The 25,662-nt window shown below is 34.0% G+C and overlaps 1 protein-coding gene across 1 annotated transcript in view; it reads right to left on the bottom strand.

The window, feature by feature from the left end:
- The window catches only part of LOC141389216 (cubilin), a 689,676-nt gene that overhangs the window by 657,340 nt on the left and 6,674 nt on the right, over window positions 1–25,662 (bottom strand). The gene's annotated exons all lie outside the window — the stretch shown is intronic.

Below are 25,662 nucleotides of genomic sequence, written 5' to 3'. Positions count from 1 at the left end.
TTAGGAGGACCTTCCAGTGAGAATAGTCATGGAGTTTTTAAATACTTTAGGAGGACCTTCCATTGACAGTAATCATGGATTTTTTAAAGATTTTTAAGAGGACCCTCCATTGGCAATAATTGTGGATTTTTTCAAGGTTATTAGGAAGACAATAATCGACAATAATTGTCGATTTTTAAAGGTTTTTAGCAGAACCCACCATTGACAATAAGGTTTTTAAGGTTTTTAAAAGGGCCTTCCAGTGACAATAATCCTGAATTTTTTAAGGATTTTTAGGAGGCAATAATTGTGATTTTTTTAGATTTTTAGGAGAACAATAACCATGGATTTTTAAACAGATTTTGAAAAAATCTCCTATGACAATAAACGTGAATTTGTTAAAATTTTTAGGAGGACCCTCCATCGACAGTAATCTCGGATTTTTTTAAGGATTTTTAGGAGAACATTCCACAGAGAATAATCGTGGAGATTTTAAACGCAATCATGGATTTTTAAATATTTTTAAGAGGACCCTGCATTGACAATAATTGTGGATTTTTTAAAGGCCTTTCAGTGACAATAAACGTGAATTTTTATGATTGCCCTCCTGTGACAATAAACGTGGATTTTTTTAAAAGATTTTTAGGAAGATCCCTCATTGACAATAGTCGAGGATTTTTTAAAGATTTTAAGAGGGACCTTCATTGACAATAATCGCGGATTTTTTAAAGATTTTAAGAGGGACCTTCATTGACAATAATCGCGGATTTTTTAAAGATCTTTAGGAGGACCCTCCATTGACAATAAACGTGAAAGATTTTTAGGAGGACCCTCCACTGACAAAAACATGGACTTTTAAAGATTTTTAGGAGGACCCTCCATTTTAAAGGGTCTTTCATTGAATTTTTAGGATTGAACTCCTGTGACAATAATCGCGGATTTTTAAAGATCTTTAGGAGGACCTTCCATTGACAATAAAAATTAATTTTTTCAAAGATTTTTAGGAGGACCCTCCACTGACAAAACACATCGATTTTTAAAGATTTTTGGGAGGACCCTCCATTGGCAATAATTGCGGATTTTTAAAGGGTCTTTCAGTGACAATAAACGTGAATTTTAATGATTGCCCTCATGTGACAATAATCTTGGATTTTTTTAAAAGATTTTTAGGAAGATCCTTCATTGACAATAGTCGAGGATTTTTTAAAGATTTTAAGAGGAAACTTCATTGACAATAATCGCGGATTTTTAAAGATCTTTAGGAGGATCTTCCATTGACAATAAACGTTAATTTTTTTAAAGATTTTTAGGAGGACCCTCCCCTGACAAAAACTTCGATTTTTAAATATTTTTAGGAGGACCCTCCATTGGCAATAATTGCGGATTTTTAAAGGGTCTTTCAGTGACAATAAACGTGAATTTTTATGATTGCCCTCCTGTGACAATAAACTTGGATTTTTTTAAAAGTCGAGGATTTTTTAAAGATTTTAAGAGAAAACTTCATTGGCAATAATCGCGGATTTTTAAAAATCTTTAGGAGGATCTTCCTTTGACAATAAACGTTAATTTTTTTAAAGATTTTTAGGAGGACCCTCCCCTGACAAAATCTTCGATTTTTAAAGATTTTTAGGAGGACCCTCCATTGGCAATAATTGCGGATTTTTAAAGGGTCTTTCAGTGACAATAAACGTGAATTTTTATGATTGCCCTCCTGTGACAATAAACTTGGATTTTTTAAAAGTCGAGGATTTTTTAAAGATTTTAAGAGAAAACTTCATTGGCAATAATCGCGGATTTTTAAAGATCTTTAGGAGGACCTTCCATTGACAATAAACGTTATTTTTTTAAAGATTTTAGGAGGACCCTCCACTGACAAAAAACTTCAATAACTGCCAATAATTGTGGATTCTTAAAGGCCTTTCATTAAATTTTTAGGATTGAACTCCTGTTACAATAAACGTGGATTTTTTTAAAAGATTTTTAGGAAGATCTTCATTGACGATAGTCGAGGTTTTTTTAGAGATTTTAAGAGGAAACTTCATTGAAAATAATCGCAGATTTTTAAAGATCATTAGGAGAACCTTCCATTGACAATAAACGAGAATTTTGGTAAAGATTTTTAGAAGGACCCACCACTGACAAAAAACTTGGATTTTTAAAGGGTCTTTCAGTGACAATAAACGTGAATTTTTATGATTGCCCTCCTGTGACAATAATCGCGGATTTTTTTAAGATCTTTAGGAGGACACTCCATTGACAATAAACGTGAATTGTTTAAAATATTTTTAGGAGGACCCTCGATTTTTTTAAATATTTTTTAAAATTTTGAATTTGAATTTTTAAAATATGGAACATGGATTTCTTAATGATTTTAGGAGGACTCTCGATTGAAAATAAACTTGAATTTTTTAAAAGATTTTTAGGAGGACCCTCGGTTGAAAATAAACGTGAATTTTTTAAAAGATTTTAGGAGGACCAAGATTAACAATAAACGTGCTCGTTTTTTAAAGATTTTTTGGAGGACCCTTCGTTGACAATAATCATGGATTTTTCAAAAATTTTAAGAGGAACCTTAATTGACAATTATCACGGATTTTTTTAAAGATTTTTAGAAGGATCCTCCATAGTCAATAAACGTGGTCCAGCCAAAATTCGGATCCGTTAGTCGTTATTTAACCCATTAAAAAGTAATGTAAACAACAATAACTACTTATATTACTCCTTACTAAGTTATGAGTACAGTGACACAGAGAGTGTGTGTCCAACTACAAATCCTAGGGTTGTGAGTTCAACGCTCACCGTCTGCACGCGAGGTATTTGTTGATAAAATTAAGAACAGTTGGTGGTGCACATGTTAGTGTTTAAACAGCCCTTTATGTCCGTACGGGTGGCCGAGTGTGTAGTGTGTTCGGCCTACACAAGCATGTGTGTGAAGATAACATATATTTTAATTAGCGAAGACACCTCTAAACGGAGACACAATTCGACACCAACATGTCTGAAACGAATTGAGTCTAAGCCGGGGAAGTAGCCAGAAATACATTTAGAGACCACTTCGGGGACCAAATGGACAACATTTATACTTTTGTCAGTAAAATGTAAAAGAAGTAAAAAACGCCTTAAGTTCGGCTGGACCGAACTTTTTATACTCTCCACCATTAAATATTCTGAACAAATTAGAGTTATACAATCTAGTTCATTTGAAAGATCTAGTTCAATAGCTCAGCTCTTTTAACTGAACTAGTTCACACACATACACCAAATAGGAACAAACATTAGAATAGTATAATTAAACTTCAAAAATATTACATTAAGATAATTTTATTCCCTTCATGAAGAAATATTAAGTTTGTATTAAGTTTAGAAAAAAACGTCATTTAAGTGGCTGTTTTTATCCAAAACAAGCCACTTTGAATGATAATGGATTCGATATATTGGGATGTGTTATGTCAACAATGTTCTTTATATAGAAATTACATTAATTAAAAAGGGGTTGACACTTCACATTGATCCAAAATATAAACAAAACTCATTACATTACGAAAGCATCACTTAGCACAGCAAACGGCGTCATTTTATTCATATGTGAACGACATGCTGAACTAGATTGTTAATCGTACGTTCGTTGATCGTTCTTTGTGTATCTTTCGGTCTGCGCTCAGTGAGCTATTGAACTATAATGAACTATATCGACTGATCTAGTTCATACGCTCTTTTCAATGAATCGTTCAATTGAACTAGTTCGTTCATGAACTATACAACTCTAGAACAAATATGAAATAATCAGTTTTCTTTCTGTTACGAAAGTACCCATGTCCGCAATTGATGGTGGAGAAGTTATTTGACCACTGGGAACCCAAGATACCTAATTTTATCTAGTTCGGTCAGCTAAAACCTGAAAATACCTAAAATCGAGCGGTACCGTTATATTGGGTCTATACCACAACGTGGGTTTATGTCCAAAATTTTTGATGGAGACATTTTTTACAACTTCATATCTTAAATGCCAAATTATAGCTAATTCGGTCTGAACATTTTGCTAAAATCGTCAAAATACCCGAAATCGGGCGATATCGTTATATGGAGTTGTGGAACGGTATAGCCCATATGCGAAATTTACCTGCCTGCAAACAGAGACACATCTCCAGGAGTCAGCTGAGTGAATTTAGCTAGAGAATTAAATAGATGCAGCGTGTCGTGCGATCATGCAGGGCATATTTTTGATATCGTGTTTGCCTCGGCAGTTGGCGTTCTTCTGCTGCAATGGGGAGGAAGGGGGTAGGGGTGTTCTCCGAGTACGGCATACTTTTAGACTTCCTGTCCAACTGTATCTGTTATAAATTCTATTCGAACATGCCTTGTAGCCTCCTCGTTGATGTTGTTTTTTTTTAACTTTGGACCTCTCTCTCTCTCTCTCTCTCTCTCTGGATTACGAAGATCTCCCCTGACGTGACTGGGTAGGGAAAGCCTCATGCCGATAACACCCAAGCACTTTCTGTATCAACAAAATCATCTGGTGCTGATGCACTGAAATCATGAGGATGTACCCTGCTGCAGTCATCAGGTCGGCATTCTGGCAGGTTTGATTATTCTTCCAATGCAAAAGTCTAACATTTGCCCACCACAATTGCCTCTCATAGCTTACCACGGATCGGCCGATTGTTTTGTAATAGGTTAATAAGGTTTCTCTTTTCAGTACCCCAAATGCAGCCGACCAGCCACTTGAGGAGCGACTTGTTCCTACTTTTGATCTTGTCTCAAATAGCTGTGGCTTGCGCGGACGACTTAAACATGTTATAGAAATTACACCCAATATCTTGGGTATTTAGTGGTTGGAGTCAAGACCCCATCGACTAATATGTTCAGGGGAGCCTCATTTCAGCCGTCCAGTTGGTGAACAGTGTGGTATTAGATTTAAAAAAAAAACATTGTTCCACAACATCCCATACGGGACAAGGGAGACTTCTCTCATATCAATGAGTGCACCCCGATTCATATTTAGCTCAATGATATGGGACGGCGTGTCCTAAGACACCACTTGTAGAGAAGTTTTTCAAGGCTGAAATACTCAGGAAATGTCGCCAACATTAGTGAGGGGTATTTTGCCACCGTTGAAAAATGTTTGGTGTTGCCTGGCCGGGGAATCGAACCACCGACCTTCTGCGTGCAAGGCGGGCGTGCATACCATTGCACCACGGTGGCACGGTGGTATTAGATTTAGCGGCGTATATTTTCATATTCCTCATATGGAAGAACTGCTATCAGCTATGAATAACCTATCATATATGGCTGTTGCTTCCGCGGACGACTTAAGCACCCAATATTTCACCCAATATCTTGTGTATTTACTGGTTGGAGTCAAGACCCCATCAACTAATATGTTCAGGGGAGCCTCATTTCAGCCGTCCAGTTGGTGAAAAGTGTGGTATTAGTTTAGCGGCGGACATTTTCATATTCCTCATATGCAAGAACTGCTATCAGCTATGAATAACCTATCACATATGGTATCGACGATAGGACCTCGAGCCAATATAGTGCAATCATCCAAATCCTCTTAGAATTCTTTTTTCTGAATTCCACCAATGACAGGCATCCCCACATAGGGTTTTGTTTATCCAACGTTTTAAACACGGTTTAAGAGAGAGAGAAATCATCTCAATGTCCTCGAACTTGTTGGCATGGTTGATGACATCAAAAGCTTCGCTAGGTCAAAAGCCTCCATGACTTTTGGGTAGCACGACCGTTCTGGTTCAGTTGTCAATGTGGATATGGCGTGTAATGCCACTGTGTATGGTACTATGCATTGCCGGAGTCCATGTTGATGTTGGGCAACTGGAAAACTGCTTCTCATCATGGACAGGTGTAGTGCCTCTAGAATCTTTGTTATTGGCGACATGTGAGAAATCGGTCTCTACGACTTGCCTTTACTGGAATTCTTTGTCTGCCTTTTGGAGTGGGACCACCCTGCCATTTTTCCAGGCTTCTGATAAAATATCAGTGGCTAACGATAAATTGAGGACACTTGTCAAATACTCAACTTCGGTTTCAACCAGTTGCTAAAGCATTACCATTGAGGTTCCGTGTGGTTCGAGAATGGGCAACTCTCTGTAATGATCCCATTTTTCCAAGGTTCAGAAAAGAATGACGGTCAGAGGTTATGACGTCGGGTAGTCTGTTAACTGAGATGATGATTTCAAGGTGGTTTGTCCTTTATATGCAACATATTGAATAGGAGGAATCTTCAACCGGAGGTGGTCATATCAACAATTATTTGCTCATTAGTCTTTTTAGTAGGTGTCGGTGTGGTTTTTTTGAAGTTTTTGGGACATTATCTCATGAAGTATGGACTGTACTGTCATAATAGAAACTGCGAGGAAAATCAGCAGCAATACTTTCAACACGATCCGAAACATGTTTTTAAACTGCACTCTTGCGAGAAATTTTAAATTTTTTGTGTAGAAGGAACTCGAAATACGGTCCTCTTCAAGATCTTCTCAAAATAGAAGATCTCCTAAATGTTTTTTTAAAAGAAGGACTCCTAAAGGTCTTCTATAAATAGAAGTCACCACCAAGATCTCTTTTAAATAAAAGACCTCTTAAAGGTCTTCTAAAAATAGAAGACCTCTTAAAGGTCTCCTATAAGTAACACACGTCCTAAGGGTCTTCTATAAATGGAAGACTACCTAAGGGTATCCTCTAAATAGTATACTTCTTAAAGGTCTTTTATAAATATATAATTTCTTAAAAGTCTATTATAAATGAAGGACTTCCTATATGTCTTCTGTAAATATAGGACTTCCTAAAGATGTCCTATAAATAGTATTTATCCTATAAAGACTTCTCTTAAAAGTCTTCAAAAAACAGAAGGCCTCAAAAAGGTCTTCTTCAAATAAAAGACTTTTCCAAACATCTTCTATAAACAGAATTCTTCTTAAAGGTTTTCTAAAAATAGAAGACCTCAGAAAGGTATCCAATAAATAGAAGACCTCCTAAGGCTCTTCTATAAATGGAAGACCTCCTTGAATATTAGATGTCCTAAAGGACTTCATAAAGGTCTTCTATAAATAGAGAACTTTCTAAGGCAATCCTATAAATAACAAACCTCATATAAGGTATCCTCCTACAGGTCTTCAAAAACAGACGGCCGCCAATATTTTTCTTAATAAAAGACGTAAAGTCTTCTATAAATAGATGAATTCTTAAACGTTTTTTGTAATGGACAAAATTTGATGTTTTGTAAGAAAAACAAGTAAAAAAGTATCAGTCGGCTTTGCCGACAGAAATATACCCTCAGCCTGTGCTAATTGTAACACTTTTTTCACGAAATACCTATGTATTTAGGATGCTTCACAATTTTGGTCGTATGAACCGACAAAAATGTTGATTTGGATTAAAGTTCAAAAAATTTGCGGAAAAGGTACTTAAAGGAATGGACCGACATAGACCATGGGGGTGGCATAGGGGGTTTTTACACCCTTCGGGCTGTTTTCTCAAGAAGCATGGACTTGCCCCTGAAACAACTTTTACCATCGTAATTGAGGCAGCGAATGTAAGTTGCTTCAACAAAAATCAAAGTGATTCAATAGCAGGTCTTAAAGTAAACTTATTCAACATTTTGTGTGGGAGGTACAAATTTAGTCCATATTCGAACCTGATCTATATCGGGTAGATATTATGAGAATGTGTAAAATATGGACCAAATCGGTCACACCGAATATTTTTGAACTTTTGTAGGGTAGGTACCTGAAGGAGTGGACCGATATGGCTAATCTACGAACTTAAACTAAGTTTGGAAACAATATTACGAAGGCCAAATTATGGCCGGAATCGGCATATCCGTTCGAGAATTATCTTGCGCTTCCACCCATAAACATGGTGTCATAGGGTTTGTTTTTCAACTTTCAGGCTATTTTTCAGGAAGTATGGACTTGCCCGTGAGGAAACTTGTACCTTCGTATAGGGGACAGTGTATACAAGATGTTACAACAAAAACCAAGGCGATTCGAGAACAGGTCCTAAAGTGAACCTTTCCGAAATTTTGTGTGGGAGGTACTCGAAGGTGTTTACCGATTGAGTCCATATTGGAACCTCATCTAAGTTTGGTAGAAGTTACACGATGTGCAAAGTATGGACTAAATCAGTTATTCCCTAAAAGAGTTATCGTGCGCACAAGTTTTGCGACAATTTTTGAACATTTGTGGGGGAGGTACCTGAAGGAGTGGAGCTATATGGCCCATCTTCGAACTTAAATCGAATCTGGACAAAATATTTCGATACCCAAAATTTGAACCGAATCGATTGATCCGTTCGAGAGTTATCGTGCGCACCAGCCAGACAGACAGACAGACAGACGGACAGACAGACAGACAGACGGACGGACATTGCTAGATCTACTCAAAATTGTCTGAAACGGATATCGTACAAACATACTTGGGGTCTAAAACCATTATTTCGATGAGGCACATTTTTGGTCGTATCAAAGTGTAAATACCCTCTTTAGCCTAAAGGCTGAGGGTATAATTATACATTCGGGGGTGTCCGGGCCCGGGCCTTCCCCTAGCTACGTCGGTGTCTCCTGTAAACAGTAGACCTCCTAAAAACTGAAGGCAAAGAAGGCAAAAGATGTTCTTAAAACAAAATACCTCCTAAAAATCTTCTATAAATAGAGGACCTCTTAAAGGTCTTCTAAAAATAGAAGACCTCATAAGGGTCTCCCATAAATACAAGACCACCTTAACGTACCCTCTAAATAGTAGATTTCCTAAAGGTCTTCCATAAATAGATGCCTTCCTAAAAGGTCTCTTATAAATAGTAGACTTCGTATAACGTCTATTCTCTTTCTCGTATAAAATCTCTTCTAAAAACTGAAGGCCTGCTAAATGTTTTCTTTAAATTAAAGACTTCCTAAAAATGTTCTATAAAAAGAACCCATCTTAAAGGCCCTCTAAAAATAGAAGACCTCATAAAGGCCACCTTAAAATAGGAAATCCTCTAATGACCTTCTAAAAATGGAAGATCACCTTAAGGTACCCTCTAAATAGCAGATTTTCTAAAGGTCTTTTATAAATAGTAGACGTTATATAAGGTCTCTTCCTAAAGGTTCTCTAAAAAAATTTCCCCTAAAGACATTTAGCTGAGCTTCTAAAATTGTGTATATATTCACACGTTTTATCATGTTGCACAGGGATTTGCATGTGTATGTCAATATAGCCTGCAAATTAACTTTGTTTCAAACCACAGTGCAATTTAATTCCGTGTCAACAAATTTACTTGAAGAGTAAACAACTTGATCTAAATCCCTCCAACCCACACTACATATCCAAATATCTCGTAGATTTATTCTATTTAATCTCATTTGTAGGCACAAAAGAGACAAATCAAGACAAATAAAAATATTTTTCATATTTAAAAGAGCAATGATTAGTGGAGCGAGCGTGTACCCACTTCCATTACCAGCTTCTATTCAGCATCTATTAATTTGTCATTGTTTGATTCCATTGTGAGAATCGACAAAATAAGAGTGAGAAATGACATTTCATTTCTCCCGCAGTCCTTAGGCAATTTTTATACTGAGATGTGATGAGTGGCTACCCCAATTGATAGGGGGTGGTGTAATACATTGTTCAAACGAGCTAGCGTACTCGTATTAAATTCAATTGAATAAATTCACTTAAACAAATAAATTGTCAAAAATAAGTAAAAGAAAGGAACAAAGCCAAAGACACTGGAATAGGAGGACAAATAAAAAACAGCAACACGAAAAACGAAACGAGCAAATAATCTTTATTTAAACAATAGATTTGCTTTAGTTTAATCTATGAATGAAAGCAAAAAAAAAAGCAAATGGTGTTAGGAAGTCACCCACCCACCCTACAATTGATGATTATGGAAATGACTAGAAAAATAGGTAAATTAGAAATATAAATTTTGTCACTTTTATTAGTTGGTTCTATGGGCATATTATTCATTAGACAGAATACATAAAACATATACAAAAACAATGCAATAGCTTAGCTAACTACACACATAAAGAAATTCTGAAAGAATATATAAACCTATTCATCCTAAAAATCTATAAAAAATCCACGTTTAATCTGGTCTTTGATTGGTCCTAAAAATCTTTAAAAAATCCACGTTTAATCTGGTCTTTGATTGGTCCTAAAAATCTATAAAAAATCCACGTTTAATCTGGTCTTTGATTGGTCCTAAAAATCTTTAAAAAATCCACGTTTAATCTGGTCTTTGATTGGTCCTAAAAATCTATAAAAAATCCACGTTTAATCTGGTCTTTGATTGGTCCTAAAAATCTTTAAAAAATCCACGTTTAATCTGGTCTTTGATTGGTCCTAAAAATCTATAAAAAATCCACGTTTAATCTGGTCTTTGATTGGTCCTAAAAATCTTTAAAAAATCCACGTTTAATCTGGTCTTTGATTGGTCCTGAAAATCTTTAAAAAATCCACGTTTAATCTGGTCTTTGATTGGTCCTAAAAATCTTTAAAAAATCCACGTTTAATCTAGTCTTTGATTGGTCCTAAAAATCTTTAAAAAATCCACGTTTAATCTGGTCTTTGATTGGTCCTAAAAATCTTTAAAAAATCCACGTTTAATCTGGTCTTTGATTGGTCCTAAAAATCTTTAAAAAATCCACGTTTAATCTGGTCTTTGATTGGTGTTAAAAATCTTTAAAAAATCCACGTTTAATCTGGTCTTTGATTGGTCCTAAACATCTTTAAAAAATCCACGTTTAATCTGGTCTTTGATTGGTCCTAAATATCTTTAAAAAATCCACGTTTAATCTGGTCTTTGATTGGTCCTAAAAATCTTTAAAAAATCCACGTTTAATCTGGTCTTTGATTGCTCCTAAAAATCTTTAAAAAATCCACGTTTAATCTGGTCTTTGATTGCTCCTAAAAATCTTTAAAAAATCCACATTTAATTTGGTCTTTGATTGCTCCTAAAAATCTTTAAAAAATCCGCGTTTAATTTGGTCTTTGATTGCTCCTAAAAATCTTTAAAAAATCCACGTTTAATCTGGTCTTTGATTGTTCCTAAAAATCTTTAAAAAATCCACGTTTAATCTGGTCTTTGATTGTTCCTAAAAATCTTTAAAAATCCACGTTTAATCTGGTCTTTGATTGTTCCTAAAAATCTTTAAAAAATCCACGTTTAATCTGGTCTTTGATTGGTCCTAAAAATTTTTAAAAAATCCACGTTTAATCTGGTCTTTGATTGGTCCTAAAAATGTTTAAAAAATCCACGTTTAAACTGGTCTTTGATTGGTCTTAACAATTTTTAAAAAATCCACGTTTAATCTGGTCTTTGATTGGTCTTAACAATCTTTAAAAATCCACGTTTAATCTGGTCATTGATTGGTCCTAAAAATCATTAAAAAATCCACATTTAATCTGGTCTTTGATTGGTCTTAACAATCTTTAAAAATCCACGTTTAAACTGGTCTTTGATTGGTCCTAAAAATCTTTAAAAAATCCACGTTTAATCTGGTCTTTGATTGCTCCTAAAAATCTTTAAAAAATCCACATTTAATTTGGTCTTTGACTGCTCCTTAAAATCTTTAAAAAATCCACCTTTAATCTGGTCTTTGATTGTTCCTAAAAATCTTTAAAAAATCCACGTTTAATCTGGTCTTTGATTGTTCCTAAAAATCTTTAAAAAATCCACGTTTAATCTGGTCTTTGATTGTTCCTAAAAATCTTTAAAAAATCTACGTTTAATCTGGTCTTTGATTGGTCCTAAAAATCTTTAAAAAATCCACGTTTAATCTGGTCTTTGATTGGTCCTAAAAATCTTTAAAAAATCCACGTTTAGTCTGGTCTTTGATTGGTCCTAAATATCTTTAAAAAATCCACGTTTAATCTGATCTTGATTGGTCCTAAAAATCTTTAAAAAATCCACGTTTAATCTGGTCTTTGATTGGACCTAAATATCTTTAAGCCAAAGACACTGGAATAGGAGGACAAATAAAAAACAGCAACACGAAAAACGAAACGAGCAAATAATCTTTATTTAAACAATAGATTTGCTTTAGTTTAATCTATGAATGAAAGCAAAAAAAAAAGCAAATGGTGTTAGGAAGTCACCCACCCACCCTACAATTGATGATTATGGAAATGACTAGAAAAATAGGTAAATTAGAAATATAAATTTTGTCACTTTTATTAGTTGGTTCTATGGGCATATTATTCATTAGACAGAATACATAAAACATATACAAAAACAATGCAATAGCTTAGCTAACTACACACATAAAGAAATTCTGAAAGAATATATAAACCTATTCATCCTAAAAATCTATAAAAAATCCACGTTTAATCTGGTCTTTGATTGGTCCTAAAAATCTTTAAAAAATCCACGTTTAATCTGGTCTTTGATTGGTCCTAAAAATCTATAAAAAATCCACGTTTAATCTGGTCTTTGATTGGTCCTAAAAATCTTTAAAAAATCCACGTTTAATCTGGTCTTTGATTGGTCCTAAAAATCTATAAAAAATCCACGTTTAATCTGGTCTTTGATTGGTCCTAAAAATCTTTAAAAAATCCACGTTTAATCTGGTCTTTGATTGGTCCTAAAAATCTATAAAAAATCCACGTTTAATCTGGTCTTTGATTGGTCCTAAAAATCTTTAAAAAATCCACGTTTAATCTGGTCTTTGATTGGTCCTGAAAATCTTTAAAAAATCCACGTTTAATCTGGTCTTTGATTGGTCCTAAAAATCTTTAAAAAATCCACGTTTAATCTAGTCTTTGATTGGTCCTAAAAATCTTTAAAAAATCCACGTTTAATCTGGTCTTTGATTGGTCCTAAAAATCTTTAAAAAATCCACGTTTAATCTGGTCTTTGATTGGTCCTAAAAATCTTTAAAAAATCCACGTTTAATCTGGTCTTTGATTGGTGTTAAAAATCTTTAAAAAATCCACGTTTAATCTGGTCTTTGATTGGTCCTAAACATCTTTAAAAAATCCACGTTTAATCTGGTCTTTGATTGGTCCTAAATATCTTTAAAAAATCCACGTTTAATCTGGTCTTTGATTGGTCCTAAAAATCTTTAAAAAATCCACGTTTAATCTGGTCTTTGATTGCTCCTAAAAATCTTTAAAAAATCCACGTTTAATCTGGTCTTTGATTGCTCCTAAAAATCTTTAAAAAATCCACATTTAATTTGGTCTTTGATTGCTCCTAAAAATCTTTAAAAAATCCGCGTTTAATTTGGTCTTTGATTGCTCCTAAAAATCTTTAAAAAATCCACGTTTAATCTGGTCTTTGATTGTTCCTAAAAATCTTTAAAAAATCCACGTTTAATCTGGTCTTTGATTGTTCCTAAAAATCTTTAAAAATCCACGTTTAATCTGGTCTTTGATTGTTCCTAAAAATCTTTAAAAAATCCACGTTTAATCTGGTCTTTGATTGGTCCTAAAAATTTTTAAAAAATCCACGTTTAATCTGGTCTTTGATTGGTCCTAAAAATGTTTAAAAAATCCACGTTTAAACTGGTCTTTGATTGGTCTTAACAATTTTTAAAAAATCCACGTTTAATCTGGTCTTTGATTGGTCTTAACAATCTTTAAAAATCCACGTTTAATCTGGTCATTGATTGGTCCTAAAAATCATTAAAAAATCCACATTTAATCTGGTCTTTGATTGGTCTTAACAATCTTTAAAAATCCACGTTTAAACTGGTCTTTGATTGGTCCTAAAAATCTTTAAAAAATCCACGTTTAATCTGGTCTTTGATTGCTCCTAAAAATCTTTAAAAAATCCACATTTAATTTGGTCTTTGACTGCTCCTTAAAATCTTTAAAAAATCCACCTTTAATCTGGTCTTTGATTGTTCCTAAAAATCTTTAAAAAATCCACGTTTAATCTGGTCTTTGATTGTTCCTAAAAATCTTTAAAAAATCCACGTTTAATCTGGTCTTTGATTGTTCCTAAAAATCTTTAAAAAATCTACGTTTAATCTGGTCTTTGATTGGTCCTAAAAATCTTTAAAAAATCCACGTTTAATCTGGTCTTTGATTGGTCCTAAAAATCTTTAAAAAATCCACGTTTAGTCTGGTCTTTGATTGGTCCTAAATATCTTTAAAAAATCCACGTTTAATCTGATCTTGATTGGTCCTAAAAATCTTTAAAAAATCCACGTTTAATCTGGTCTTTGATTGGACCTAAATATCTTTAAAAAATCCACATTTAATTTGGCATTTGATTGCTCCTAAAAATCTTTAAAAAATCCACGTTTCATCTGGTCTTCGATTAGTCTTAAAATCTTTAAAAAATCCACGTTTAATCTGGTCTATGATTGGTCCTAAAAATCTTTAAAAAATCCACGTTTAATCTGTTCTTTGATTGCTCCTAAAAATCTTTAAAAAACCAACGTTTAATGTGGCCTTTGATTGCTCCTAAAAATCTTTAAAAAATCCACGTTTAATCTGGTCTTTGATTGGTCCTAAAAATCTTTAAAAAATCCATGTTTAATCTGGTCTTTGATTGGTCCTAAAAATCTTTAAAAAATCCACGTTTAATCTGGTCTTTGATTGGTCCTAAAAATTTTTAAAAAATCCACATTTAATCTGGTCTTTGATTTGTCCTAAAAATCTTTAAAATATCCACGTTTAATCTGGTCTTTGATTGGTCCTAAAAATCTTTAAAAAATCCACGTTTAATCTGGTCTTTGATTGGTCCTAAAAATTTTTAAAAAATCCATGTTTAATCTGGTCTTTGATTGGTCCTAAAAATCTTTAAAAAATCCACGTTTAATCTGCACGGTGCCCCTTAACTAATTTTAAATGGAAGGTGCTTACACCTGGGAAGTTTTTGCAGATTCTGAAACTACAATGCTCATAGATGAGAAATATCAAGAAACAAAAACAAATCGCAGGAGGGATTTTCAAATAAATCGCGATTTAAATTCAAATTTTTAGGGATTCTTTAGGTTTTCACGATTTTGCTTGGAAACCGCGAGTCCTATGTAAATAGGCCTAAAGACAATGTTGTAGCTGTGAAAATTCTTCACAAGATTGACCTTTACGATACTTTCGTAGGTTGCACCGTTTTTGCGTTGTAGAAGTACAAATAGAGACAATGCACTGACTGTATCGCCTCCTTATAAAACAATGTCATTACTGCAATTTCCCAAATAAAACTTTTATATCTTGAAAATGGTACAACCTAGGAAAAAATAAATCATCCAGTCTTGTAGAGAATTTTCACAGCTTCAACATTTTCTTTAGTCCCATTTTGATATGACTTGCGGTTTCCAAGCAAAATCTTGAAGACTTAAGATAAAAACCTAAAAATTTGAACTGAACCTCTATATCTCAAAAATGGTAAAACCTACGAAAAAACCTAAAGGTCAGTCTTATAGAGAATTTTCACAGCTACAACATTTTCTTTAGACTCATTTCGATACGACTTGTGGTTTCCAAGAAAAATCGTGAAAACCTTAAAAAGCCCTAAAATTGTGAATTTTGATCGCGATATATTTAAAAATACCTCTGGCTATTTTTTCTGTTTTCTTTATTTTTCTTATCTTTGAACATTGCTGTTTCAGAAGCCGCGAAATCTTCCCATGTGTAAGCGGTTTTCATCAAATGTTAGTTAAGGCGTACTGAGCATGATATTGTTTTATAAGGAGGCGATACTGTCAGTGCATTGTCTCAATTTGAACTTCTATATCTCAAAAACGGTAAAACCTACGAAAATATCATAAAGGGCAATCTTGTGGCGAGTTTTCACAGCTACAACATTTTCTGTAGGCCCATTTACATAGGACTCGCGGTTTCTAAGCAAAATAGTAAAAACCTAAAGAACACCTAAAATGTGAACTTAAATCGCGATTTATTTGAAAATCCCTCCGGCGATTTTTTTTGTTTCTTGATATTTCTCATCTATGAGCATTGTAGTTTCAGAATCTGTAAAAACTTCCCAGGTGTAAGCACCTTCCATTTAAATTTGGTTCAGGCACACCGTGTCTGGTCTTTGATTGGTCCTAAAAATCTTTAAAAAATCCACGTTAAATCTGGTCTTTGATTGGTCCTAATAATCTTTAAAAAATCCACGTTAAATCTGGTCTTTGATTGGTCCTAATAATCTTTAAAAAATCCACGTTTAATCTGGTCTTTGATTGGTCCTAATAATCTTTAAAAAATCCACGTTTAATCTGGTATTTGATTGGTCCTAAAAATCTTTAAAAAAATACACGTTTATTGTGGTCTTTATTGCTCCTAAAAATCTTTAAAAAAATACACGTTTATTGTGGTCTTTGATTGCTCCTACAAATCTTTAAAAAAATCCAAGTTTATTTTGGTCTTTGATGGCTCCAAAAAATCTTTTAAAAATCCACGTTTAATTTGGTCTTTGATTGCTCCTAAAAATCTTTAAAAAATCAACGTTTAATTAGGTCATGGATTGCTCCTAAAAGTCTTTAAAAAATCCACGTTTAATTCGGTCTTTGATTGCTCCTAAAAATTTTTAAAAAATCAACGTTTAATTAGGTCATGGATTGCTCCTAAAAGTCTTTAAAAAATCCACGTTTAATATGGTCTTTGATTGGTATTAAAAATCTTTAAAAATTTAATTTGGTCTTTGATCGCTCCAAAACATCTTTAAAAACCACGTTTAATTTGGTCATTGATTGCTCCTAAAAATCTTTAAAAAATCAACGTTTAATTAGGTCATGGATTGCTCCTAAAAGTCTTTAAAAAATCCACGTTTAATTCGGTCTTTGATTGCTCCTAAAAATCTTTAAAAAATCCACGTTTAATTCGGTCTTAGATTGCTTCAAAAATCTTTACAAAATCCACATTTAATTTGGTCTTTGAATGCTCCAAAAAATCTTTAAAAGAAATCCACGTTTAATTTGGTCATTGATTACTTCTAAAATCTTTAAAAAATCCAAATTTAATTTAGTTTTTGAATGCTCCTAAAAATCTTAAAAAAAAATGGACGCTTAATTTGGTCATTGATTACTTCTAAAAATCTTTAAAAAATCCACGGATAATTTTGTCTTTGATTGGTCCTAAAAATCTTTAAAAAATCCACGTTTAATTTGGTCTTTGATTGCTCCTAAAAATCTTAAAAAAATACACGTTTAATTTGGTCTTTGATTGCTCCTAAAAATCTTTAAAAAAATCCACGTTTAATTTGGTAATAGATTGCTCCTAAAAATCTTTAAAAAAAACACGTTTATTGGGGTCTTAGATGGCTTCTAAAATCTTTTAAAAATCCACGTTTATTGTGGTCTTTGATTGCTCCTAAAAATCTTTAAAAAAATACACGTTTATTGTGGTCTTTGATTGCTCCTACAAATCTTTGAAAAAATCCAAGTTTATTTTGGTCTTTGATGGCTCCAAAAAATCTTTTAAAAATCCACGTTTAATTTGGTCTTTGATTGCTCCTAAAAATCTTTAAAATTTCACGTTTATTGTGGGCTTAGACTAATAAAAAAGAACTTAAAAAAATCCCATTTAATTTTGTCTTTGATTGCTCCTAAAAATCTTTAAAAATCCGCGTTTAATGTGGTCTTTGATTGCTGCTAAAAATCTTTAAAAATCCGCGTTTAATGTGGTCTTTGATTGCTGCTAAAAATCTTTAAAAATCCACGTTTAATTTAGTCTTCGATTGCTCCAAAAATCTTAAAAAAATCAGTTTAATTTAGTCTTTAACTGCTCCTAAAAATCTTTAAAAAATCCACGATTATTGTGGTCTTTGATGGCTCCTAAAAATCTTTTAAAAATACACGTTTATTGTGGTCTTTGATTACTGCCAAAAATCTTTAAACAATCCACGTTTATTGCGATCTTTGATTACTGCTAAAAATCTTTAAAGAATCCAAGTTTGTTGTGGTCTCTGATTACCGTTAAAAATCTATAAAACATCCACCTTTATTGTGACCTTTGATTACTGCTAAAAATCTTTAAAAAATCCACGTTTTTGTGGTCTTTTATTGCTGCTTAAAATCTTTAAAAAATCCACGCTTTTGTGGTCTTTGATTGCTGCTGAAATTCTTTAAAAATCCGCGTTTATTGTGGTATTTCATTACTCCAAAAAATCTTTAAAATATCTACATTTTTGCTCCAAAAACCCTTTAAAATCCACGTTTATTGTGGTCTTAGAGTGCTTCAAAAATCTTTAAAAAATCCACGTTTAATGTGGTCTTTGATTGCTCGAACAAATCTTTAAAAAATCCACGATTATTGTGGTTTTAGATTGACTGAAAAAAATCTTTAAAAATTCCACGTTTATTGAAGTCTTTGATTGCTCCTAAAAATCTTTAAAACTATGAAGATTTACTTTGAACAAAATTCATTTCTTCGCGTTCTTAATCAAATATTAAAAAACTTCAGTGTTTTTCTACTCTGTTTAGTTTTCTATATATACTTTATTTTGAATTTATTATTTTTTGAGAATAAGAGAAAAGGACCACAAAAGAAACACACAAAAATATATAAATCCATTTTCGTTATTTTACAGATTTTTTCTGTGATGAGAAAGAAAAACAAACACACACAGAGAACAGCAATGGTTTTACATTGTTTTAAAATTTGGTTAAATATTCTTTTGCATGCATGGTAGTGTGTGGGTGCGGGTTTATGTGAATCGGTGTGTGTGTGTTCTGCAATGTCCTTTGATGGCTAATTTCAAATTTTTATTCATCGTTGTGCTTCGTTTGGTCTCAGTTAATAACTGGGAATGACATTTTGTTTGTTTATTTTTTTTTTCTGTTTTTCATTTCTTCTTTCTATTTTCTTTCGTTTCCCTTTCGTACTGTTGGAATTGTGTATTGTTGTTTTTTTTCATTTGATTTAGAACAAAGGTTTCGAACCGAAAGTAGGCCGTACGATTTAACTAAGCCATTGAAATGCCGATGAAAAATGACTTCTTTGCTGTAGATAGACAAAGCGGCCAGCCAACCAGTCCAGCAGAAGTACATTTCTTAGATGAATGGATGTGTATTTCCGCAAAGAGGAAGTTTAATTCAATGTCCTTTTTAATTGGCAAATGAAAATGTTGAATATCTTTTTATTTGAAAAGGATTTAATTTCAATGTAGGTTTATTAAATATATAATATAGGTGCCATGATGAAAATAAAAATATTAAATGAATTAAAATACAGAGGATTTAAAAATTATATGAGAAGTTGCTATTAAAGTGATTATTCTACACTGTACAGTTTTACAATCAACACCCAAAAAAACATAAAACAAATATTTGCAAAGATTTTAAAATTCAAAACTGTGATTTTTTAAAAAATTTTCTAGGAGCCGACAAATACAACAATAAGTTTAAAAAAAGGACCAAAAAAACGTTAATGTTTTAAAGATTTTAGCAGCAATCGAAGACTACAGTAAACGTGGATTTTTTAAAGATTTGTATTAGGCCACAATAAGCGTGGATTTTTTAAGATTTTTAGGAGCCATTAATGACCACAATAAACGTGCATTCTTACAGATTTTTAGCAGCCATCAAAGACCAAAAAAACTTGGATTTTTATAAAGATTTTAAGAAGCAATCAGGGAATACACTAAATGTGGATTTTTCAAAGATATTTAGGAGCCATCAAAGGCCACAATAAACGTTGTCTTTTTTAAAGATTTTTAGGGGCAGCCAAGGACCAAAATAAACGTTGATTTTTTTTAAAGATTTTTAGAAGATTTTAGCAGCAATCGAAGACTACAATAAACGTGGATTTTTTACAGATTTTTAGGAGCCATCAAAGACCACAATAAAATTGGATTTTTAAAAGATTTTTAGAAGACCACAATAAACGTGGATTTTTTACAGATTTTTAGGAGCCATCAAAGACCACAATAAAATTGGATTTTTAAAAGATTTTTAGAAGACCACAATAAACGTGTTTTTTAAAGATTTTTAGGAGCCATCAAAGACCACAATAAACCTTGTTTTTTAAGGATTTTTAGTAGCAGTCAAAGACCACAATAAACGTGGATTTTTTAAAGATTTTTAGGAGCCATCAAAGACCACAATAAACGTGGATTTTTTAAAGATTTTTAGGAGCCATCAAAGACCACAGTAGACGTGGTTTTTTTAAAGATTTTTAGGAGCCATCAAAGACCACAGTAGACGTGGATTTTTTAAAGATTTTTAGGAGCCATCAAAGACCACAATAAACGTGGATTTTTTAAAGATTTTTAGGAGCCATCAAAGACCACAATAAACTTGGATTTTTTAAAGATTTTTAGGAGCCATCAAAGACCACAATAAACGTGGATTTTTTAAAGATTTTTAGGAGCCATCAAAGACCACAATAAACGAGGATTTTTTAAAGATTTTTAGGAGCCATCAAAGATCACAATAAACGCGGATTTTTTAAAGATTTTAGGAGCCATCAAATACCGCAATAAACGTGGATTTTTTAAAGATTTTTAGGAGCCATCAAAGACCACAATAAACGTAGAGTTTTTAAAGATTTTTAGGAGCCATCAAAGACCACAATAAACGTGGAGTTTTTAAAGATTTTTAGGAGCCACCAAAGACCACAATAAACGTGGATTTTTAAAAAATTTTTAGGAGCCACCAAAGACCACAATAAACGTGGATTTTTAAAAGATTTTTAGGAGCCATCAAATACCACAATAAACGTGAATTTTTTAAATATTTTTAGAAGCCATCAAAGACCACAATAAACGTGTATTTTTAAAACATTTTTAGGAGCCAACAAAGACCACAATAATCGTAGATTTTTTTAAATACTTTTAGGAGCCATCAAAGGCCACAATAAACGTGGATTTTTAAAAGATTTTTAGGAGCCATCAATGACCACAATAAACGTGGATTTTTAAAAGATTTTTAGGACCCATCAAAGACCACAATAAACGTGGTTTATTTAAAGATTTTAGGAGCCTTCAAAGACCACTATAAATGTGTAGCTTGCAAGGTTCACATGGTACCAACGTTTTGTGGAATGATCGCCCAAGAAGCGGAGGGGTACGACTTGCGTCCCTTATACACCTGTCGTCTGGAACAGATCTATCTCGCTTGTCCTCAATTTATTGTTTGCCTCCCATATTGTAGCAGGATACAGGATGGTCACGCTACTGAAGCCAGGCAAGGATCCTAGTAGAAGCGAATAGTGCAGGTTGATTTTCCTTCTAATGCTAGTAGCGACGATTCTAGAAGCACTACTCCTTTTCATCAGGGATTCCGGACAATGCACAGCATCACAATAGCATTGAACGCCATATCCACATGGTAAGTCAAGCGTTTTGAAGACATAGAGAAGACTGCCATCCGGCCCTGTTTAAGTCGTTGGATACCAACTAAAGGTTTGGAAGCCAGTCGAAGACCCGCAGAGTGAAAAAGGAAGTTCCCCAAGACGATATGAAGGTGCCTGATTCCGACTATCCCAATACAGTGGCTGTAACATTCGATAGCATTTTGATGTCGTCCGCACAAGCCACAGCTATTTGTGACAAGGTCCTCCGGATACACTTGGGGTGCTGACAAAGAAACCTCGTTGACGTCTTACAATGCAATATGCAATATTCGGACCTGCAAGATTGCCGCCTTAAGGACTGCAACAGGGTGCCTCCCCTTATAAGGAGACGAAGATGTTGTCGATGAAGTACCTGCTAAGGTGTTATAGCCGTGAACATACCTGTCACAGGTTTCCCCACCCATGCACTTTAGCAGAGATCTTCATGATCTAGGGCTGAGAAGTCCAAATGTACCAACGGAAACTTTTAGATCAACGAGCCTTTCAAGCAAGTTTGGTTAGCATTCACACTTGTTCAGATGCAGAGTCAATTCAAAGGTATATTGCGAGTGCCGTACTCGGATACCACACCCATACCAGCAGCCAGCAAAAGAACGGAACCAGTCAATGCAAACGTGAGAGGTTTTTGCACAATTAACATCCGAACGGTGGCAGCCTCTTCAATTCGAATTGGGCCCAAATTGATAGCACCATACCCATACAGATGCCCTGCACGTGGACTGAGATGCACCATACACTGAATTGTTTAACTGACGGCCTGTCTAAGGTATAGCCTATTATTTTTCATGGGGTCATGTGGCGGTAAATGTGCTTTAAACAAAAACTTCGATTGGAACCTAAAGTGTAGGAGTTTACCTCAAAATTTTATAAGAGTTGGAGTTGCCCAGAATATTTAGGCTCTCTGAAGTTTAAATGCCCGAACCGTATAAGAGACAGATTGTATCGCTTGAGACATCGGCTGGTTTCAAACTTGAAAGAAAAGAGGTCTACTGCTGACGACGTGACTTCATTCAAGAAACCAATCGTTTTACGCAAACAAGCACACCCCAAATATGACAATAAACCTAGATTTTAATAAGCCTTAGCTTCTAAAAATTTCCTTATTTGAATATTCAAAAAATCTATAAATGTTCGCAAATTATCACACCACTTTGTCCCCACTTTTATGCAGAAGTACTTTAACGGATAATGTCAATGGTAAATAGAAAACCAACACACAAAAAACTCTTCAAATAACAAAAAAAAAACAAATGTTCTTGATTGCGGTCTCTGTGCGCTAACAATCCTTCACAAAGAACTTGAAATAATAAATGATGGCTAGTAAGCAGATACATACATACATACCTATATAGTTGTTGTCCTAGCGTTGGTAGTAATCTGGTAAGTGGTAAGACAACGAGAGACGCAGAAAGGTTTTTTTAATTGGCCAATAGATATTTCACAAAATTACATTATCAAATACGGGTTGACACATTCAAGGATGATAGTCTTGAGTTAAGTGTATGTGTGTGTATGTGCCTTGCACATGTCAATACACTTGCAAATACATTCTGCAAAGGACAAATTACATTTTAATTTTTTTGTAAATAAAATTTACATATTTGTGAAAAGATAGAGAGAGAGAGAGAGAGCGAACGAGGAAAGAGGGAACCACAGATGAATAGTCTGTTTTAATGAAAATTGTTGAGGATTTATAAATCAATAGACCGTCATTCCAATACTGATGGCCTGCATTAAAAATGCATTGAAAATTTAATTGCACATTATTCAATGTCCATGGCAGTGAGTTCAGCTCAGTTCAGGTTTGAAATGTTTATTTATAAACTTAATTAAGGTACAAGAGTGCGTAGTGTGTTTATTTAATGCATTAACACTTACGCACCGCACCAAGCATCATACGTCATTGATTAAAATGTATCGTACGTATTATTGGTTTATACTAAAATAAGTTAATACTCGTACGTATGCTTTCGAACTATTAATTTTGCAATATATTAGCTGCGACGCCTCCTATAAAGACTCTCGATTGTATATATTTTCAGGGTGCGTATTATTAATAAGTAAAAAAAAATAAAATAATAATAATACGCATCATGTGTTCCGACGTCAAAAATACAAAATACTAATAAAAAAAGGTCAAACTGTATGTAACATACTGAAGGAAAAGAGATAGATCCATAGTTCCTTCTAGAAATATGCATAGAATCACTTTCACTTTAAAGCACCAATACGAAATGTGTGACGGAATTTGGTTTAAAAATAAATTTGTCAAATTATATTGAAATCGGTTCAAAGTTGGAAGGTTCCCATATATATTGTCGATTTGAGGTATTTCGTACACCAATTTTGCAATGAATGTCTAATTTAATACCAAATTGAGTGGTTCTGTAAAAAGTTAACCGTCAACCACTACACAAGGTGTCATATAGGCTTTTTGCACCTTTCCGGCCATTTTCTCAGGAAGTATGGACTTGCCCCTGATGAAACTTGTACCGTCGTATGGAGGGAAGTGAATACAAGTTGTGTGGGAGGTACCCGAAGGAAAGGGCCGAATGAGTCCATATTGGAACCTCATCTAAGTCTGGTAGAAATTTCACGATGTTCAAAGTATGGACCAAATCGGTTACTCCCTTCAAGAGTTATCATGCCCACAAATTTTCCGAACATTTTGGAACTTTTGTGGGGAAGGTACCGGAAGGAGTGGACCGATATAGCTCATCTTCGAACTTAAACTAAGTTTGGACAAAATACTACGAAAGCTAAAAATTTGAACCGAATCGGTTCATCCGTTCGAGAGTTATCGTGCGCACCAGCCAGACAGACGGACGGACATTGCTAAATCTCCAAATTGTCTGAAACACATTTCGTCCAAACATACTTGGGGTCTAAAACCATTATTTCCCTTTCTAGCCTAAAGGCTGAGGGTATAAAACTTCATATCATGGACATATAATGAGGAACAAAAAATACAAGCTGCTCCACACCATAATCGGTGGAACAACAGATGGGGAAGCCACAGGACGGAAAGAAACATCATGGATTGACAATATTCTGAAATGGACCGGCATTGGAAATCTCTCATCCTACTGAGTGAAGCCAGAAATGGAGACGCTTTTGTGGAGATTACGAAAAATGTATGAATATTAGAGTGACCCAAAAAAAAATTTATTTCCTACACCTCCTGCACCAAGTAGTACAGTTAAGCCAAAAGTGTTCTGGTTTGTAGTGGCAGCTGTGCTGCGATAGATAGAAAATATTCTCCGCAATCACACGATAGTTGTTTATGGCATCTGCAACTGAATCTGTGTGAATGCTATTTAAACCAGGTTGATAAGCTAGTTGATCTAGGGAATTCCCGGGAATTCTCGGTTTTTTGGTTACGGGATTTTCCCGGGAAACAAAATATTTCCGGGAAATCGGGAAATATCTTTTTACATTTATCACAACCATTATTGAATGAATGAATAAACTATGCCCGTCACTTTTATACCATATAATCAGAATTCGATTAGATTTTAATGAATCAATAAATTAAAAAAGATTTGGAAATAACTTTAATCTACAAAAGTGTTTTCAAGGAAAGAGGTTATAAAATCTGCACCAAAAACATGGACTATAACGACGGATTTTTATTCTGTTTCATTTCAGTGCGAAAGAATATTTTCTATTTTAAAGTCCCATTTGTATACCCTCAGCCATTGGGCTAAAGAGGGTCCGGCAGGCTGGTGCGCACGATAACTCTCGAACGAAGCCACCGATCATGTCAAACATTTCGCATTCGAGATTTTTTTTTCAAACTTAGTTTAAGTTCGAAGATGGACCATATCGGTGTAGTGGACCACCGATATGGTCCTGCTACCTTCCCCACAAAAGTTCAACAATTATCGCTAAAATGGTGCGCACGACAACTCTCGAAGGGAATAACTGAATCGGTTATAATTTTGCATATGGCAATATAAGTTCCAGCCATAGAACGGGTTCCACACAAAATTCGACGAAGGGATAAATCTCCCACACTCTCTTCTTAATGTTTGGCAAAATGTTTTGTGTGCGGCCCTAGTTAAAACGGTAAAAAAATTTTCGTGGCAAATCCACACTTCCTAAGAAATTGGATCAAAAACTCAAAAAGCCCCGGAAGGAAACATCAGAAATATTTTGCTTGCTTCTTTTCTTTAGGTCCGAGGCTGAGGGTATATCTCTGTCAGCACTGCTGACTGATATTTTCTTACTTGTTTCAAGCAATCTTAAGCATAAGAATAAAACATACGATTTTTGAGGTCCATAAAATTGGAATTTCTGATCAATAACTTCATTGTTTGAGCCAAATCACTTTCCATCGAGCGATTTCCTTAGCTTTGAATAATGGAAATGGTCAGTATGGGCACAATTCGGGCAACATGGTGCATTTTTCCACATTTTTTCGTTTTTAATC

The sequence above is a fragment of the Musca autumnalis genome, unplaced genomic scaffold (assembly GCF_047663935.1).
Source record: "Musca autumnalis isolate F117 unplaced genomic scaffold, ASM4766393v1 scaffold_1, whole genome shotgun sequence".
In the NCBI taxonomy this organism is placed as follows: Eukaryota; Metazoa; Arthropoda; class Insecta; order Diptera; family Muscidae; genus Musca; species Musca autumnalis.
The sequence above is the reverse complement of the archived record's forward strand: the minus strand, read 5'-3'. Positions and strand labels throughout refer to the sequence as shown.